Below are 19,741 nucleotides of genomic sequence, written 5' to 3' on the forward strand. Positions count from 1 at the left end.
CCAGTTTCTGCGGGGAATTGGTTGTGGCTGGTTGTGGGTCGTAGTCTTTTTGTAGTTGAAGTGAACGCAGCTGTGTTCTGTCCAATGGAGAGCTGTGGTGTGATTGAAGGAGATGTGCTTGCTGGAGGTGAAGATTGGGTCAAGCGTGTGCCCGGCATAGTGGGTGGGGGTGTCAACAAGTTGTTTGAGTCCGAGATTGGCGAGGTTGTCCAGAAGGGTGGTGGTGTTGCTGTCGTTGTTCTTTTCCAGGTGGAAGTTGAGGTCTCCCAGTAGAATGTAGTCCTCGGAGGGGAGGGCGTGTGGGCTGATGAAGTCAGTGATGTCTTCGCAGAATTGTGTGCGGGGTCCTGGTGGCCTGTAGATGAGGGTGCCTCTGAGTGTGGTCTTGGGGTCGGTGTGGATCTGGAAGTGAAGGTGTTCGGTGGCTGCGAGGTTAACATCGGAACTGGTTGTGATGCGGATGGTGTTCTTATGGACGATGGCTATGCCTCCTCCTGTTTGGTTGATGCGGTCCTTACGGAAGATCTTGTAGTCGTCCGGGATGGCTATGGCGATGTCGGGTGCTGATGAGGCGTTCATCCATGTTTCTGTAAGAAAGGCGACGTCCGGTGATGTGGTGTCGAGTAGGTTCCAAAGGTCAATGGCGTGTCTGTGGACCGAGCGGGTGTTGAGCAGTATGCACTTCAGGTGGTTAGTGTCGATGCTCTGTTTGGAGTTAGAGGATTTGGTGTGGGTTCTGATGCAGTCGAACTTGCAGGAGTGGCAGGTGAAGCGTCCATGGGTGTGTCCTGGGGCGGCTTGGTGGCAGTTTGGTGATCGGCCGGGGTTAAGGGCTGAGAGGGTGGCGGCGTCATACGTTATGCGGGTGGAGTGGATTTTGCGTGGGCCAGGGGGACTGGCGTTGGGCACGGTCCAGGCGCGGACGGGCGTAGACGGGCTTACCTTTGGCGTGCCTTCGGCGCGCATGGGGCGCGTCCGCTGCGCGTGAACGCTGCACGCTAGTGCATCAGACATAAGTGGATGGTGGGGGGGCGGAGCGAGGGAGGAGCAGCTGGGAGGTGGGAGCGGGGTGGAGAGCCGGGCGGGGAGGCACAACAACAAACAACAAAATGGCAGCAAGCCAAAAGCGAAAGAGGACGAGATTAACTGGGCAGTGGCACCGGCACAATCAGGCACAAATAACAAAGCAGGCAAAGCGAGCAGAGCACAGTTCAGTAACAATTCAAAAGTCTATCAGTAAAGCGCTATGATAACGAAGAAATGAGCAAATGAATTCTATGGCCAAAGCAGGTTAAGCGAGCAGTGCACAGTTCACTAAAAATTCAAGAGCAGTCTATCAGCAAAGCGCTATGGTAAAAATTCAAGAGCAGTCTATCAGCAAAGCGCTATGGTAAAAATTCAAGAGCAGTCTATCAGCAAAGCGCTATGGTAACGATGAAATGAGCAATTAAAACTAATGGCAATCAGCAGTCTGGCAGCAAGCGCTACGATACCAGTGATAGATCAGGGAGCAGCGTGAGGAGCGACCGCTTCTGAGAAGTCAGGATGGTCACCTTAGAGATAGAGATAAATTGAGAAAACCTGATAGATATCAAGATATTGATACACATCCCTCTCGATCCTTCTCACTCAATCTTTCTCGATCTTCCTCACAGAAATGGGAAAGAAGAGGACGGTCAGGACACAGAGAAGAGCACGTCAAGTCCAAAGACAAGGAACCTGCTCATCAAAGTAAAAAATTACAATATCCAAGAAAGAAGATAGCAAGTATTAAAATTAAACATGCCGAGGATACTGAGGACACAACTAAAAAACGGAGAGTGGGCCCAGACAATGCTAGACAGCGCAGCAGAATTGAGCATAGCTCGCAAGATCCTGATGAATCTTCTGGAGACAGTGGACACGAATGAATACATTCAGGTGGAAACTGCAGACACACGAGTCAGTGTGCCCCATAAACTATATGAAATAACATTACGTACAGAGGGAGATAAAACTAGGAAAATAAAAGGTGTCTTTTGGAAGAAACTTTCTAAAGGCTATGACATCCTGTTAGCTGAAAAAGACTGGCCACCAGAGTTTGTCGGGGAGTGCCCTCATGGCGAAGAAATAATTATGCCTGCCTTCTCTAATAATATTCCAATTCATAAAAAATATACACTTGCAAGAAAGTGGGAAGTAGCCCAAGCTCCTGCATTATATAAAAATCATGTAGGATGGGATGAGGATTCACCTCACAACAAAAATCAAGTTAAAAAATCAACCCACTGCACAAAGACAGTACCCAGTTAAACAAGAAGCTAAAAAGCAAGTTAAGGAGATTTTAGATCAACTTGAATATGAAGGGGTGATTGAAAAATGCACCTCACAAATGAACAATCCTTTGTTTCCTGTCTCCAAGCCAGATGATTCATATCGTCTAGTTTTGGACTACAGACACCTAAACTCCTGTTGCAAAACATTTGCAGTACAAAACTCACACAGTGCAGCACTAATGAATAACACTGAGCGCAAAAAATATAAAACAACATTAGATATCTCTAATGGATTCTTTTGTCAAAACATTGCACCTGAAAGCAAGTATTTGGCTGCTTTCTCAATAATGGGGTCACATATACACTTCTGTTGACTCCCACAGGGATTCAAGAATAGCCCAGGATTATTCTCAGCAAGGGTAACAGAGTTACTACAAATATACGACGATGAGGCATTATCATATGTCGATGACATCTATCTCACAGATGATGACCTGGAGACTCACTTGAAAAGAGTGAACACCATAATACTTGGGTTCGCTTCAGAGGGTTACAAATTCAACTTTAAAAAGTCACGAATTGCCCATCTAACTGTCCTGTTTTTAGGATACGAATTATCAAGTGAAGGCAAGAGCCTAGCAGACAATTTCTTAGAGAAATGTGCTGTACTCCAAGCACCGAAAACGCTGAAGAATTTACAATCAATACTAGGTTTCCTGAATTTCGGAAGAACATACATAATAAATTATGCAGAGAGAGTTAAACCTCTCTATGAATTAATAAGACCTGATTTCAAACCAATAAATTGGACTCAGAAACACACAGAAATTTTAAGATCACTACAAACAGACATGCTAACTAAAACAAAATTGCAAACACGTGAAAACGTGAAAACGTACGCAACCTTGTAATCCGAGTCATCCCAGGAAGATGCGGATTCACGTACCTGACCTCAAATGAGGGAGAAACGGTACCAAAAGCTTATAAATCACACTTGTACACACAAGCTGAAATGAAATTCAGCTCTACAGAAAAAATTCTGACAGCGGTTCAAACTGCTGTAGCAAGAGAAAGAGCCCTAGCCCAAGGCAAGAGAATAACTGTTTATACAGCAGAATCAGCCCTTGAGGCGTTAACAAGCCCAGTCAATCTAAAAACGGTGGCATTAAATCAAAAATGGATACAATGGGAAAATTCTCTTGCTACAGAAGACGTGAAATACTATTTTGATCCAAAACTGAAAAAACTAGATGATCTAGAATACGAACAAGAATGTCCTCTGCCAATCGAAATTCTGCCTCTAGAACAATATACCTTCGTAATCTATATGGACAGATTCGCACAACACTACGATGTAGATAAAAAATCCTACAATGCAGCGTGCGCGATTGTTAAAGGTCGCTGGCGCTCTGGTAAATTTAGACCAATGATTACCAAAACTGAATCACTCAGAAACTGTTCAGCTGAATGAGCTGAAATAAGATCTTTAAAGATGGCGCTTGAAAATGCCGATCACGAATTCCCCACACTGATAGTGTGCGATTCGCATTACTGCGTCTAGTCTTACACAAAAAACTTGCAGACATGGATTCAAAACGGTTACAGAGATGACACAGGTGCCACAATAAAGCATAAACAGCTTTGGGAACAAGTAGTTCTTTTACAGAAAGAACTACAAAAGACTCACGTGATATATACACTGAGTCATCAATGTGATGGCGTTCACGTTGCAGGGAATTCATCGGCTAACACAGCCACAGCGAAAGCGGTTCAACCGGCTTCCGTAGCCACAAAAAACATTCAGAAAAACACATGGATGGGGAAACCATGCTGGCAGTAAAAGCCTCATTAAAAGGCGATTATGCAGCATTACCTTTCAACTATCCACTCAATAATACATACATAATTGATGCAAACTCCGTTCCTTTTGCTCAAATCCCTGGAGTGGGGGATAGAGTAATTCCAAACACGAACAGGAGAGTCTTCTTGATTGAAGACGCACACATGGGACTGGGTCCGAGGCACCAACAGATCTTGACATCTTTAATAGAATTACCAACAGAGTACTGGTGGCCGGGAATGAGCGTGCAAATTTATAAATTTGCAATGGATTGTCCAGACTGCAACAGATATCGCAGTTGTGAACCGGACCAGACAATTGCCAGGACACCTTTATTAGAAAGCATCAGGCGATCTATACGCAGAAATCCAGCAGGAGAAATGCGTCCCAATATTTATTAAGACTAGATTCACTTAAAATGTAGACACCAGCGCTCGGCTGACGCCAGAACTGTTATAAAAGATTTGCGAGTCTTTATCGGCACATATGCAATTGGCATGCTACATTCTGACCAGGGTCCTGCGTTTAGCTCTAGGGCTTACAAGGAGGCCATGGCCAGCATGGGCATTGCATTGCGTTACTCTTCTCACTTCCATCCTGAGGGAAATGCGGTAGTGGAAAGAAAAAAACGGGACATAAAGCAATCTATAACGGCGAGGGTATTAGGTTCAGGTGATGGGTGGGTCAAACATTTAACAAGTGTCCAACGTAGTCTTAACAATCTGCCAAGAAATTCTCTAAAAGGTTTCACTCCCTACGAACTATTGTTCGGTACTAGAATGCACATTCAGGATCTTGACAGTCACACTTCAGTGGTAGAAGAAAAAGCCTTTGATATCAAAGACCGTTTGGCTGTTTTGCAGGATTTAAATGAAAGAAGAAAAAGCCTGAGTAACATAAAATTGAAACAACAGCCGACAACCACTGAAGAAAAACCACCTGTCCCAGCAAGACCTGTCTGGATTCCATAGATTGGGGATCTGGTCAGAGAAAAGATCGCGGTGAAGAAGGAATTTGGGCCTTCTTACAGAAAAGCAGTACCTGTCTTAGCTGTGATCGGAACAAGATCAGTTGTACTACCGCCCCTTGCTGGCAAAAAGGAGAACCGAGTTGTATCCATCGACCTGGTAAAACCACAATCATGTGGCCAATAATAAGTAGTAGGCCCAGTGGACTCCCAAGAAATAGCAGAATACCAAAATTTGCTACAATCCAAGAGGTTCAAACTGAGAGACTAATCACAATTGATAAACCTGCAGTGAATAAAAAAGTACTATGCACTAATGCCATGGAACTTGTGGCTCTTGAAACACCAGTCTACAATGATGTAGCCTCGGACTATGCCAATGAAACAAAGAAAAATACAAAAGCAAATGAAAGTCCGGAAAAAATTCCAACAATTGACAGAACTGCATCTGGCTACTTCATCAATTTCGATGACTTTTCTGAAGATCCAAGCGAGCATGAAGAAACGCCAGCAACAAAAACTTTCACAGACAAAGTAATTGAACTTTTTCACTAACTAAAAGAATCATATCTGAATTCACCATGGATTGAATTTTGGTTTTTGTTAGGTGTACTTTTTCTCCTGCTTTGGCTCATCATGGTTCTATGTTTGGGAAAATTCATTGATGGAAAATATAGTACAATGGACACAGCAAGCCAGAACATCAAATTGGTTCTAAAGCCTCACACTTCCTCTCACATCGAGAAAGAGAACTGTCATCAGTGAACTTCACAGCCAATCCAATACCCGGTGGGGTAGCATGGGACAGAACTGATTATGACATTTTTGGCCCGGTTGAGCTCTTGAAATATCTACACCAGTTCAAGGTTTAATTAAGTGACTTTGTGACACCAAGTACTTTCTTTGATGATTGGGACTTTGAGAACATTAATAATATGATGTCAGATTTAGTAATGTTAGCAAAATTTACTGAACATGATTTCTTACAGGGTTCATCGAATTATGAAGAGTTATACTGTTATAACCACTTTGGTGATCACTATTTGCATAAAACTGCACAGCCTAGAAATATTTTATCTTATAACCAATGGGAACACTGTCCAACACCGCCAAAAGGCAGCTCGAAAACATTTTATGAGAAATTCCAGTACTTCTCAGGGTTTAACAACAGTGATCCAAAAACGTTTTATTTTAAACTGTTAAATAGGACAGGAATGAAAACAATGTTGACAAATACTAAATTGATTTATTCTGAAAAATTTTATGACAAAATGTCAACATTTGGTTTCGAATTTTGGAAAAACAACATTGAAACAAAAACGATCTGGGGTACCAAAGATTGGCAAGTAGAAGGCCTAGAATCATTATTTAAAGCCTGCATGATCCCAGAACAAATGATATTTTTGAATGAGACAATTCAACAAACTACTTGTCTTGGCTTAGCTAAGATAAAAGACTTACACCCTGATTCATCAAAGACCCGTTTTGCGAGTCTGTAATAGCGATTCATAAGGAATCGCTATTAAGGACTTGCAAAACGGGATTCATGTAGGAATTGCAAAAAATATTGCGATTCCTACATGTTCCTTATTTGCGATTAGCAAATTGCTAATCGCAAATAAGGAATGACTCCCCATTCATTCCTACGGGCCGAGAGGCCCATAGGAATGAATGGGGAGTTATTCCTTATTTGCGATTAGCAATTAGCTAATCGCAAATAAGGATGCGATTTCAAGGGTGCAGGGGTGTCCAAAGGACACCCTGTAGCACCCCTGAAATGTAATCTACATTGGTGTTGCGCACACACATGTCCAAAGGACATGTGTGTGTGTAACATGCAACTTAGAAAAATACATTTAAATGCATTTTTTTAAGTTTTTGCTATTTACCACGAGGTCTGACCTCTCGGTAAATAGCGGCCCAAAATTGTGATTTCGCAATTTTAAAATGATTCATGAATTGCATTTAAGGAATCTCAAATAGAGATTCCTTAAATGCAATTCTTCGCAAATGTGCGAATTCTTTAATAGCGAATTTTGCATTTGGGATGATGAATCCCAAATGCAAAAATTGCACTCGCAAAAGGCAAGATTCTGAGAATCTTGCCCTTTGCGAGTGCAATTTAGCTTGATGAATCAGGCTGTTAAATACACCGTCTATTCCGAAACCCATAACTGATAGTAATAGCACTACGGATGTGGAGATAGACGTATCCCATATTTTACACCAAAACAGAACACATCCTGATTGGAAAAAGTGGTTGATCTGGCCCACAGACACAAATAACTGTCAAGATAGATTCCTGAAAAAAACACAGGGGTTCAAAATGACCAGGCCAGACCCAAGATACTCCCAGAGACAACATCCAGGGATAGTTACAACATACAGTGTAGGAAAACTATGCCTTGAGTGGCTACAGAAATCCACACTGGCTGAAATTAAGCAACACTTGACTTTACTTAAAGACGGTGCTGACTTGCGTGATTTCATACTGGGACCACTCAAACAGCGTCGAAAACGTTTCATAGCGGCCGGTATATACGCTGCTTACAACGAAGCTTGGAAAGTAATGCAAATTGAAACAGCAGAAAAAATACGAGAAATTGATCGTATAAATTTGGAAAAATCACTTTCTGTAGTGAACAATGGGTTAACGACTCTGTCCTCCAGAATATATTCACTGGTCAGTAAGGTATCATCTGCTATTGATATAATAGAGCAGGACTTACTAATGTTACAACATGGTCAGTCCCAATTACGTTCTATTGTACAGCTTGGCTGGACGTTGCAAAATCTGCGTTCAGGCTACGTACCATGGCGTTTAATCAACACAACGTCATTATTCGGTATCTTTAACCTTACTGATAAACAAATCAGTTTGGCACAAAAAGGAGCAGACTATACGATTCTGAGCATTGAAAAACTTGAGAGATTACCATTGACAATGTCAGAGAGACCTGTCATTGAATGGATAATACACGGAACAATTTCAATTCCGATAACAACTTTCCAGTTTAAATACTGCCAAGAGTATATACCTGCGGGCCAGTATGAAAGGTTGGGTAAAGGATACATCAAATCAACCTGGGATTTACCTTATACACACAAATGTTATAGTGAAGGGAAAAAGGAGGTATTTCTTAGTGGTAACAAATGTAAAAAATCACTAAGCGGTACACTTCTGTGTCAAGGTATTAACTTGCATGGAGCCTGCGAAGGGTCCTCAAATAACCTTTTATGTCACCTGCATGGCACGCCTGCAAAACAGATAGAGCCATTTTTTAGACAGCTTAGTAACGGAAGTTACATTTTAATAAGTGACCACAGCTGTTGTGGAATGGTGCCAGGAAAAGCCTATCTCGTGACCGTAACTTCCAGGGTCGTTTGCTGTATGCAAGTATTGTATCCACACAGCACCCCAGATATGGGGGTTGCGTTATGGCCTTCCTTGAATATCTCTTCTATTCGAATTGATACTTTAAGCAGAATGAAGTCTATTCTTTTACAGACAACTGTGCCTTTAACGTCATCCAAAGAAATGTATGATCTGCAAGTGGCAAGGACATCGTCAGAGATACATCCCCTTTTATCGACAAATTGCCCCGTGCATTTCGTAGAAATGTTAAGCCAAATCTTAAAAATGTCTGATACCAGTGGCATCGCACATGTATTTAAGACAATTTTTTCAGGACTGTTAGCACCCTTTGAAACAGTTCTGGGAATATTCCCGAATTTTGTCCATTCTGTCTTTGGCGGCCTACCCTTAATCTTGGGACTCGTGGCAGGAATTTTATTTTTGTTCCTTCTGCTCCGATATGGCAAGCCAATCCACAGACAATACTCCTGCAACGATGGAAGAAACGATCCTAGCAATACGATACCGAGACCGTATCACTAAGGTCCTCAGATTGGCTCGGCTAAGAGATCTAAGTGCAACCTGGTTTCTTTCATTCAGACCAATCTGGCAAGATTGTGTTTTACCTGTGCTTCGATGTCTGCTATGCGGAGAAGAATGCGTGTTGGACGTCTATCTTACACTTCCATCAGCAGTACCGAAGGATATCGATACTTTGCTAGGTCCGGTAACGACTCATGCATCGTGTTATCCCCAGCGGCTACCTATTCTGATGACGCCATTCGTTGAGACTTCACCACTATGAGTAGGTGGCGGTGAGGTACGAGAGGAAAGCAGCACCATACAGGTACAACCTTCTAGGAGCATTGCTGATCCAAACATCGATGATAGCAATCACGCACAAAATTGCACAGTTGCAGTATTTTCAAACTTGGTCGAACTTTCACCTGATGTCGTAGACCAATTTCTTGCAAGTCTGTCTGAAATGATGTTCTCTCCAGTAAACGAGAATAACTATTAAAACTATGATCACACAGCGTTCCCTGAACTATGAATTCGGCCTTCAGTCTTGTTAAACAAAACTACTGAAAACATTTGGAACTATTTTTTCCCTGGAAGCGAAATTATTTTTTTCCGTTTTCCAAAATATTTACTTTTTTTGGCACGTGGTACTCTGCTTAAAGTAGAACTTTTCTTAGAGAACAGAGCTTCTATTTGTAGGATACTAGAGACAATATTTTACCTCAGCCTCGAGCACATATACAGCATTATTGTATAAATATGTGATGGAATGGTCTCGACCTTCTTTTCTGTATTCAGAGCCATTTCATGTGTAATTTTCGCAAATCATTCAGCTGATATATATATGCATTTAAATGAATGATAACACTGCTTGAAAAGCGTACAGTACCAATACTCATTTTTTGTGTATTTACCATATACCACTTCAAATGCGAAATATGTATTTTGGGGTGGGTTGGAAAACACACATGCATTGTTATATGTTTATTATTGCTTAGTTTTTTAGTAATGATGGACATTAATCCGTGGAGTGGGTGTTGTATTTCTATCTAGGACCCTAATTCGATTTTCCCGATTCATGCCCTTATGCGGTTATAATCAATAATATCCTTATAAAGGCATAAGAATCATATCCATATTCAGTAATAGCCCATGCAGTCCAAAGCACAGCACGGCTGCTCCCATAGACTACTAGAAAGTTCAACGCGTTCTTTAAACAAACCAAGCATCCAGCAGCCCGGGAGATCCCCCCTGCTTTTGTTTTGATTTGAACAAGAACTCCTGGAGTCCAGCAAGAACTGTTAGTTCTTAGTGACGTCTTATGTCCAACCTTACGTAAAACCCGGCACCTTTCAGGTATAAAATACCAACAGTTGCCTTAAGCAAACACACGGTGGTTTGGAGCAGAGCGGCTATCTACTTGCCCGAGAGCCCAGCTGATGCGAGAGCCCACGGAAGCCGCCCCTCCTCTTTGACGCGCTGGAGAAGCTACTTTTTCTCACGCCGAGAAAATCCAGCTCCGGTGTTCCCGAGTTACCCTTGCGGGTTGCTGGGAGATCGAGTCCTGAAGAAAGAGATACCAGACCTCCCACATTCTATTACTAAGGTACGGAGCTGACTCAACCCTTAAAGAGAATTCTTGATTCAGATCCTTGGCAAAAAACCAACTTAACCAACTTAACTTAAACTGCTACTTACTTACTCCTTCCCAAGTGTTAGGCTTAGGTCAGGTACATCGGGGTAGGCGTAGTTAGTAGCACCAGTTGAGTATGTTAGTAAATGTTTTTATGTATGTATATATTTTATCTATTTTAAAGTATCATATGGCTAAGAAACCATATCAATGCTTTTACAGTATTATTTCATAATACTCCTTTTACTGTACGCACTTTACTTTATAATAAGTATTTCAATTGTGGCAATTCATTTCTCTTGCATGAGAAAGAAGACTGCTCAATAAAATACCACCTTTTATTGAAAACGCCCGTCTCTCTATTTCTCTGCACTCTGGTGAAACTAAGTATGCACGATTGACTGAGTGAAATAGCTGCCTATTGTTTTCACACGACTCTAGAGATACACTCTATTCTGAGGGAGCAAAGTTGTCATGTTTATATGGTTGTCAGAAGCTAATCCCTTCTTGTCTAAATCCGGAGAGTTAACTCTTTCCTGAACATTCGAGAAAGTTTCTAGTGACCTCTGAGCTAGCTGGCAAAACTAATTAAGTCTAATATAGTCAGTAGAGACATAGTCGACCTCAGTCCTACGTCTACACTACTGTTTATATCATTCCAATGCGCAGAGCCTATTGGGAATATAGGAACTACACTACACTCACATAATTCAGAGCCACCAGGAAGAGGATGAGGAGCAGCACCTTTCTCTTCGCACCTCTTCTTGCAACCAACATCATCATGAGACAAATGGTGTCTCTCAGCAGAGTGTTTTCCTTGATCCATTTAGAGCCCTTATATATTGTAAATATAAACAAAAGCTTGAATTAAAATGCATGCCAACAATTTCTTTTGTTTTGCCAGAATATTTCTTTCCTTTCTTCCGTTTCCCACTTTTTTTAACAAACAAAAAAAAGTGAGTTTAAACCTAAAATACTTGTAAATAATAAATATTGTAGTTCATAAAAGCACAAAAGGGATACATTAGAATAAAATATATATTCCTTAATTTAGGAAAGACAAATCTGACAACAACAAGGAGGGAAGAGAGGACACTTGAACCCTCCTTCATGTCAAACACTTGTATATTGCCACTAGGTCAGCCTGAAACACAGAGCTGCTTGCAAGAAAAGATAAGGTAAGCCTGAAAAACTCCCTCTTTATTCTTCCCCCCTTATTTATTTGTATCGAGAAATTTGTGTGCGTGTTCACCACTTGAATAAGAAGAGATTTGATACTTGTGTAGGCTAGCAGGAGAAGACACCGCAGCTTCCACATGTGGAAAAGCGCAGGTTAAGAAAGCATGGCAGAACATATGACCCTGTTCCTTGAAAATGGCAAATGGCCATAGTACATGATTAACCAAACCCCACAGCCCAAGAAGAGATACTGAAAAAAAAGCAAAACAGCGCAGTTGCAGTCAAAGCCCTTTCCATGACAGCATAATTTGAACTTGACAGCAGACATTGCTTTGACAGGAATAATCACCACAGAAAATGTAGTAATAACATTATTTTAAAAATATCCCTGCCCGGATATGCAAGGAGCCCCCGAGCCATATCAGGGAACTAAAACATTCCATAAAGAGAAAGCTATAGCCTTATGGGGCGCAGCCCCTGGCGTAGCCTAACTATAGACGTGTTTTGTTCCCAAGAGGCCACTACCAAATAGCCAGGGTAATGTCCAATGCGCCCAGGCCAGAAATCCATCAATAAATCAGTCAATTTATAGTGCTTGTTCTCACCTGTAAGGGTATCCAGGCACTGGACGGGTTCACCTGAAGAGCCAGGGCTTCAGCAGCTTTCTGCATTCTTGTAGAGATGGGGAGGTTCACAGATGTAGGGGGAGGTCATTCCACATCTTCGCTACAAGGTAGGACAAGGAGCCTCCTCCACTTCCACAGATGCAGATTGTGTGGGTGAGCAAGAGGGAAGTGGAGTAGAGGCATCTGGTTAGCTGGTGAAAATTCAAGCGGTGGTTGATGTAAGCATGTCCTCAGGTGTGTAGGGCCTTCTGTGCATGTGATGATTGTCTGCAGAAGCACCCAAAAAGAGCCTATTCTCTCTTTATTTGGTAAATACAGGCAATTGTAAAGATGGGTGTGTAGGGGTGATCTATTTTGACTAGTTTTGCTTAGGTCATGTGGCATCTGAATGGAGGAAGGTGACATCCCTCATATATTAAGTGGTGGAAATGGGTTGACGAGGTAATGCCTCTTGTTTTGCCCACTTTAAAAATAAGAGTGGAACATTTCAACCCCAGAGGTGGACTTCATCAAACATTAATCTGATACACTTTTGCATTAAAAGAGGTGGGCTATCACATTCTCACAAATTTAGATTACTTTTAACACTAGCCTTGATCTTGGGTTTGAGGGCTAATTTTACCTTATCTTACATCTCATTATATTCCGATTTTAATACTCACATTATTCATTGTACTAAAATAATGTAAATGGCTGTCACCCCACATCTCCAGAAACCTATGAAGCTTAGGGGGAACTGAGCTATCATGTGTCATGCATGGCCTAACTCCTTTGAAATTTCCGGATCCAGATACTTCAACAAGCTCACTGCACTTACACTTGTTGGATGGTGTAGGCTAGACACTCAGATACATTCCACACATAAACTGCATTAAATAAGTGGATTTTCCAGTGCGTTCTATCACTATATTAATGCTTAAAATTGTTACTTTTGCTATTCTCTTGAAGTTGAATAGAATAGTAAAAAATAACATCACAGTTGAGTGTTCCTCCTTACTAATACTAGGTGGAAAATTTGAGACTCACGTCCGCCACATCTCACTGACTAAGCTGTGCCACTGGTGATTGGTGGTGGCGTAGCATTACTAGGCCCAAGGAAAAATGCTTTTTTATTTCCTTTCTTTCTTAGTTTTTCTTACTTTTGTCTACTGCCAAGTCTCATACTACTCCTTGGATCTTGTTTTATGCCGAGAGGGGTTAGATATAAAGGGTTCCAACAGTCATCCAATGAGGACCAGAAATTTTATAATTGAACTACAAGCTAGAAATCAGACTCATGTATATTATTCTCGAAACAATGCTATAAAGGTAAAATATAATCATTGCAAGCCCAAATCCCCGGAAGAAACATATACGAGCCAGTATCATATACACTAAGGGGGTCATTAGCATGGCGGCGGACTTTGTCTGCCCACCATACCCCGGGGAAATGGGACCGCCCGCAATGCATGCGGCGGTCCCGCACATACCATTAGGATGCACCTGCCACACTGGCGGGCGCATCTCACATTTCTAGCATTGCGACGGAAAGTGCTGAAAGCACCGCCCTCCACAATACCAGAAATGCAAGTTGTGCATTTGAATGTACAACGTGACAGGCACCGCGCGGTGCCTACCACGTTGTACATTGAAATGCAGGGGGTACCATAGGTACCCCACATGTGCACCCCTGCCCCCGAGAATCCCTGGGGGCCCGCTACGGGCCCCCAATGTAGAGCCCTGCATGCCGAAAGCCCACATGCATCTTAATATGTGTGACAGTGTCTACAAGACACCCCACCATATTAACAGCTTTTCCGCCCGGTCCACTCATCGACCAGCCGAAAAACCGTTGGACGGTCTTTCCGTCCCCCAGGGTCCCCCCCGCCAGAGTAATATGGTGGGGGGAATTGGCATGCGGGCGGGTGGAAATGTCGGGTGGATCTCCACCGCCATGCGGGCGTTAGCGATCCGCCCGACATACTATTGTCCCCGTAAGAGTTCAGGCAAAGCTATACAGAATAATAGCATTAGTATTTGATGCTCTGCGATCTCTATAATTTGAGGTTCTCTAGTCATCAGTAGCCCTGAATTAAGAATGCACATTTATTTGGACAACTATAAATCATGATAGCTGAGTCGATATATAGATTTAGTATAGTTTCTCAAATCTTAAGGTAAAACAGGTGCATCAATAAATTTGCATCAGGTTATAAGACAATGTAGTTAAATTCTAAAAGATCATTGAAGTAAGATACCAAAAGCTAGAGAGTTCAGGAAGGAACATGAAATATGCTAGTTCAAGTAGTCTACCAAGAAGGAAGAGACCACTCAGCGCAAACGGCTTATGCGTCAGTTCATAAGGATAGCCAGTTGAGTCCAGATCGGAAAGTCGGGATTGCCAAAATAGGTTCCACATTAGTTCCATAAGCCAACAGTTTGTCCGTCACCATCAAAAGCTACACGAGCTGACCACACTGTCTGTTAATTTCAGACAATATTGTATACTTAAAGTTCTAAGAGTTGCACTTACTGGAATCACCTCATCTGGTCAGACCACTCAGTCCATCAGTCAGTTCATAAAGGATGGGTGCTAGATTTAAAATTCCCTTTCCTATGATGCCTCCGCCGTGCTGTTTTAGGTTAGCAGTGTGTGGCTAAAATACATGCATTTGTATTCACGTTATGCAACCCACTGAGTTGTCCTCACAACATATAAGCTTTAGTTAGCAAGTGTGCACCCAACTTGTATTTCGCAATCCATATTAGACTGTGCCTGGGTAAGTCCTCAGTGCTCATATTGCTTGCCTCAGCAGAACACTGTGTTTTGTTATTGTTTCCCCTGCTGCCCAAGGCTGCTTCCTTGACTTGCAAATGAATAAGGTACTCTGCCATCACATGACTAGCTGAATCTGTAGCTTCTGCCCCACCTTAGGAGATGCTGAAACCCAGCACCGTGGCCTTGTATTCCTGATAACATGTTCCCATCTGGCATGTGTTAGCTCATCTCTCTGTGCTCCATTGTTCAGGTCCGGCTCAAGCCAGTACTTTTCCATGGTGGGCGGGGTTGAAGATGGCTGAGAAGCCCTTTTTACCTACTGTAACCTGTTGGGAAGTGAGTACCCTAGGCGTCTATCTTAGGGTGCAGGTCGGACCGGGGCTCTCTCTGCAGAGAATTACTAATAAAGCCTGTTTATAATCTCCACTGTCTGACCAACTTCACTTGGGAAGGCATAGCAGGTGGTTGTGTATATGACTAGAAAAAAAATCTATAATGTGAGAATTCACCATTTACACATTTCTAGCACCCGTCAATGACATATAGTTCTTTGTCTATTCGAAATTCACAATCTATATTATTTATATGAATAATATCATCTAAGCTACACCTTTTCTGCATGCTTTTATGATGCAGTAACTAAAATTCTCTTGTTCTGCCATGCTTTCTAAAATATGTAGTTGGTGCACGTGTAATCATTTCTCACATAAAGTGTCATGATCAGTTTTCTCATGTTACTAAATGTTTAAATGTATTTTCTTCTGCAACAATTCCCCCATTTATTGTTCTCATTAGTTTTAGTCTAGACTGTTCTAGAGCTTTCATTTCGTCTTAATACCCACATTGTCTATCTTCTAAATCTATCTCATCTCTCTTTCTTTTCAATCCACTTGTTTCTTTATTTGCTTTTATGCTTCTGTACATTTTTGTAGCAATTATTAGCATTAGTATGCAAACAGCGATTGTTAGTATTGATTTAAAAATTTGTCCCACTAGTCCATTGCCCAAATTAGTAAACCAATTTCCCATTGCATAGAATCCCTTGCCAATTAATTCCCATTGAATTTGGAAGTCCTCCACATTTGACAGCAGTTGTGGTTACCAGAATCACTTGGAATAGTCTGCACCAATGAGGTTACAGGCATGACTTGCGTACGTGCTTCTTCACCAGTACCCAGTCAGCGGGACTGAGGTTGTGGCACTGCTCATGTTGACTTGAAGTTGCAGCTTCCCCAACCTGCTGAGACACAGAACGCACCATGTCAGCCAGACCTTTATAATAATTGAGCCCCAAATCATCTGTAACCAAGACCAATTGGTTTGTAGGTACTACAGGCTGTGTCGTATCCCTCCTCATAATTATTTCATATGGGGAAAGTACTTTTCTTCTGTCTGGGGTACTCCTCAACTCATCAACACAACAGGCTAAGCATCAGGCCATTTCAGAGACGTTAAAGCACACACTTTTGCCTGGGCTTTATTGTTGCATTAACTTGCTCCACTATACAAGAGGCTTCTGGACGGTAAGCACAATGTAGCTGCTGATCAAGCCATAATGCTGCACATAACATCTGTAGGACATAGTTATTGAAATGTGTTCCTCGGTCTGATTCCAAAGAAGTTAAAAACCCAAAACGTGGTATGAGCTCTCCAAGCAGCAACTTATCCACAGTCAAACTGTCATTCCTTTGTGAGGGGTAAGCTGGTACCCATCATGGGAAAATGCATAATATAAAAGAATGTATCTCAGATCATTGTGAGGAGGCATCTCAATGAAATCCAATTGCATCCTGTTAAATGGTCCTCTAGATCTTCCTACATGACTCATTGTAACTAGTGTTCTTTTACCCAAATTTTGTTGTTGACACACTTTGCACCGATGACCCAATGCTTCTGCTACAGCTCTGAATTAGGATTAAATCATGTCTGATGAAAGGGATGCATCATAGCATCTCTTCTAATGTGTGCAGGACCATGGTAGTGGCGTGCCATGGGTGGCAGCGCACTATCTGGTAATACTGATCTCCCATCTGTGTATGCCCAGACCTCATCTTCTTGTCTTTTGGTACCACCTACTCTTACCCATCCCTGTCTCTCTACATCTGGCACTTCATCCTGCAAGGCCTTCATTTTCTCCCAGGTTTTTACAGTAGACAACAACAGTCTACAATCATTGACTTCAGAATTCTCTCGAAGGGGTTCTCCATTGAAGGTATAAGAATTCAGAGAGCAATAGCGCACAGTCTCATCTGCACAGCAGTTGCCGGCAGTGACTTAATAGTTGCCCTACCGATTGCTGGCACACCTCACCACAGCAATTTGAGCAGGCAGTTGTTATGACAGACGAAGGTTCCTTGCGCTTTACCCATTATGAATGGGAAATCCTGACGATGTCATGAACCCATACAGTGACCACAACTGCCCAAAGTCATGTACAACGGCCCCATCAGCGCCGGGGATGCCTGGCTTCACCTTGGGGGTGCCCAGGAGGGACCATCTCACAGGGAAAGCCAGGACGGGTTCCCCAGCGGTATACAGCGCCAGGACACTCCGAGATGGAGTAACAGTGCGCTTTACAAGTATACATTTACATTTTTACATTTACATTTACAATGCCAAATCCGCTCTGAATATCGGTGAAGATGGTAACTCTCAATTTATCAGATAAATTACATGCTTGCGACAAAGCTACCAACTCAGCGACTTGGGAAGAGTATACACCCTGCAACCAAGAAGCTCCAATCACACCTACAACCATACACACAGCATATGCAGCTTTCAGGTTTCCTTCTACATCACACAAACAAGATCATTCCACAAACAACACACGATCAGATTCAGGTAACTGAGTATCTAAGATATCCTGCTTTGGCTGGGTGCACAATTCAGTCACATCCAGGCAATTATGATCTGCTTCATCAACCACAACCTAATTTCCAGGCAAAGGCATCAAAGTTGCAGGACAAATCACCAGATATGTCCTTATGCTTTACATGTCCTTTACTGTAGAGGGAGTGTTCCCAGAGCTACGATTACAAATGGGGTAGTGTCATGTCGACTATCACAGAGTATTACTAGATACTGACCTGGAACGTCAGAGGTTTGGGCTCCCTTCATAAGACACATAGTGTACTGGCCAAACTTTGCTGTTGGAAAGCCTCGAAAGTATATTTGCAGGAAACCCACACCTCCGCCCCCAAGGTTGTTAGACTGAGAACACAATGAAAGGTACAACTATTCGAAACAACATACTTGGGGCTTGCCTGTAGGGTGGCTGTCTGACTGAGGTCGGGATCCAGTTTGAGGCACAGGCTACCAAAATCGACACCCATGGGTGATGTGTCTTTGTCAAGGCCTTGTTGGATGGGATGATGGTGGTTCTGGGCTGTATGTATTACCCCACACTGAACAGAACATGTTCTTGAAGCAGGTATCCGCAGTCCTAGTAAAGTGGTCACATCTTCCCTGGTTTCGGGGTAGAAATTTTAATGCAGTCCTTGATGGTAACCTAGACCGGACTCACCCACCTTGCCCACGACTAACTCCGCTAGGTAAGTTCAGTCCCTTTTGAGTTGACTCTCCCACTGGTCAATTACTGATGTCTGCAGGACTCACAATGTCGGCATGTGGGAATATTCCTTCTTTTCTCCACCACAAGGCCTATATCCCCAATTTGATCATATCCTTGGCCCAGCACATATGGCGGGAATGTTCTACAACGCAAATTATCTGGGGAAAACCTTCTCAGATCATAACCACTGGAGATTGTCCTGACATGGGGCAAAGTCCCTTCATCAATACCCACATGGCTTAAGCAGTTGACACTCCTTGAGGACATGATGTTTTGGAATACCCCTGGCACCGCTATCAACACATACTTCATCACAAATGAAGACACAGCCTCCACACATTTAGTGGAGTGGAAGGCCATCAAGGTTGTGACCAGGTGGTGTCTATGTCCACTGCAGTGGGAACTAGAAGCTCTGTCTGCCATACAAGAAGCTAAAATATAATATGAGGAACCCCTAGAGCAATTTGAGACTACTAGACCACAAGACAGACACATACAAGCTACAATCCGACTGAGATAGGGCCAACATGCTTCTTGCCCACATGAAACATCCACAGCTGTCCCCTACACCAATCCTATCCATCACCTCAATCATAGGGACACGCTGCACTACACAATGAAGAGTAGAAGGACACCTTCTCTGCATATTAAGAAAACCTGCATATGGCCAATCCTGGGAGTAAGCGACACTCCCACGAACTGTTGCTTCTACACAGTGCTCTTGCATACTGGAACACTGCACTTATCTCACACGCACCACAACTCCATATGCGCCATTCATTCCTTTATGTGGCCTCCTGACTTCATTGGGTGCTCTCATGGCTGCTAAACTAGCACATTGGAAACATTAGGTGTAACGACTGTTGGTGACCTCTTTGAAGATATGATGTTTCTCCCAGACCACGACTGTATACAACCGCATGATCTTCCAGGGACCCTGATTCTTAGGCATGCCGCTATTTTGCATTACATATTCCAGTACTGGTCTTCGACCGGAATGGAACCAGACACACACACACTAGTGCAGCCAACATA

This window comes from Lissotriton helveticus, chromosome 7 (genome assembly GCF_964261635.1).
Source record: "Lissotriton helveticus chromosome 7, aLisHel1.1, whole genome shotgun sequence".
Classification (NCBI taxonomy): domain Eukaryota; kingdom Metazoa; phylum Chordata; class Amphibia; order Caudata; family Salamandridae; genus Lissotriton; species Lissotriton helveticus.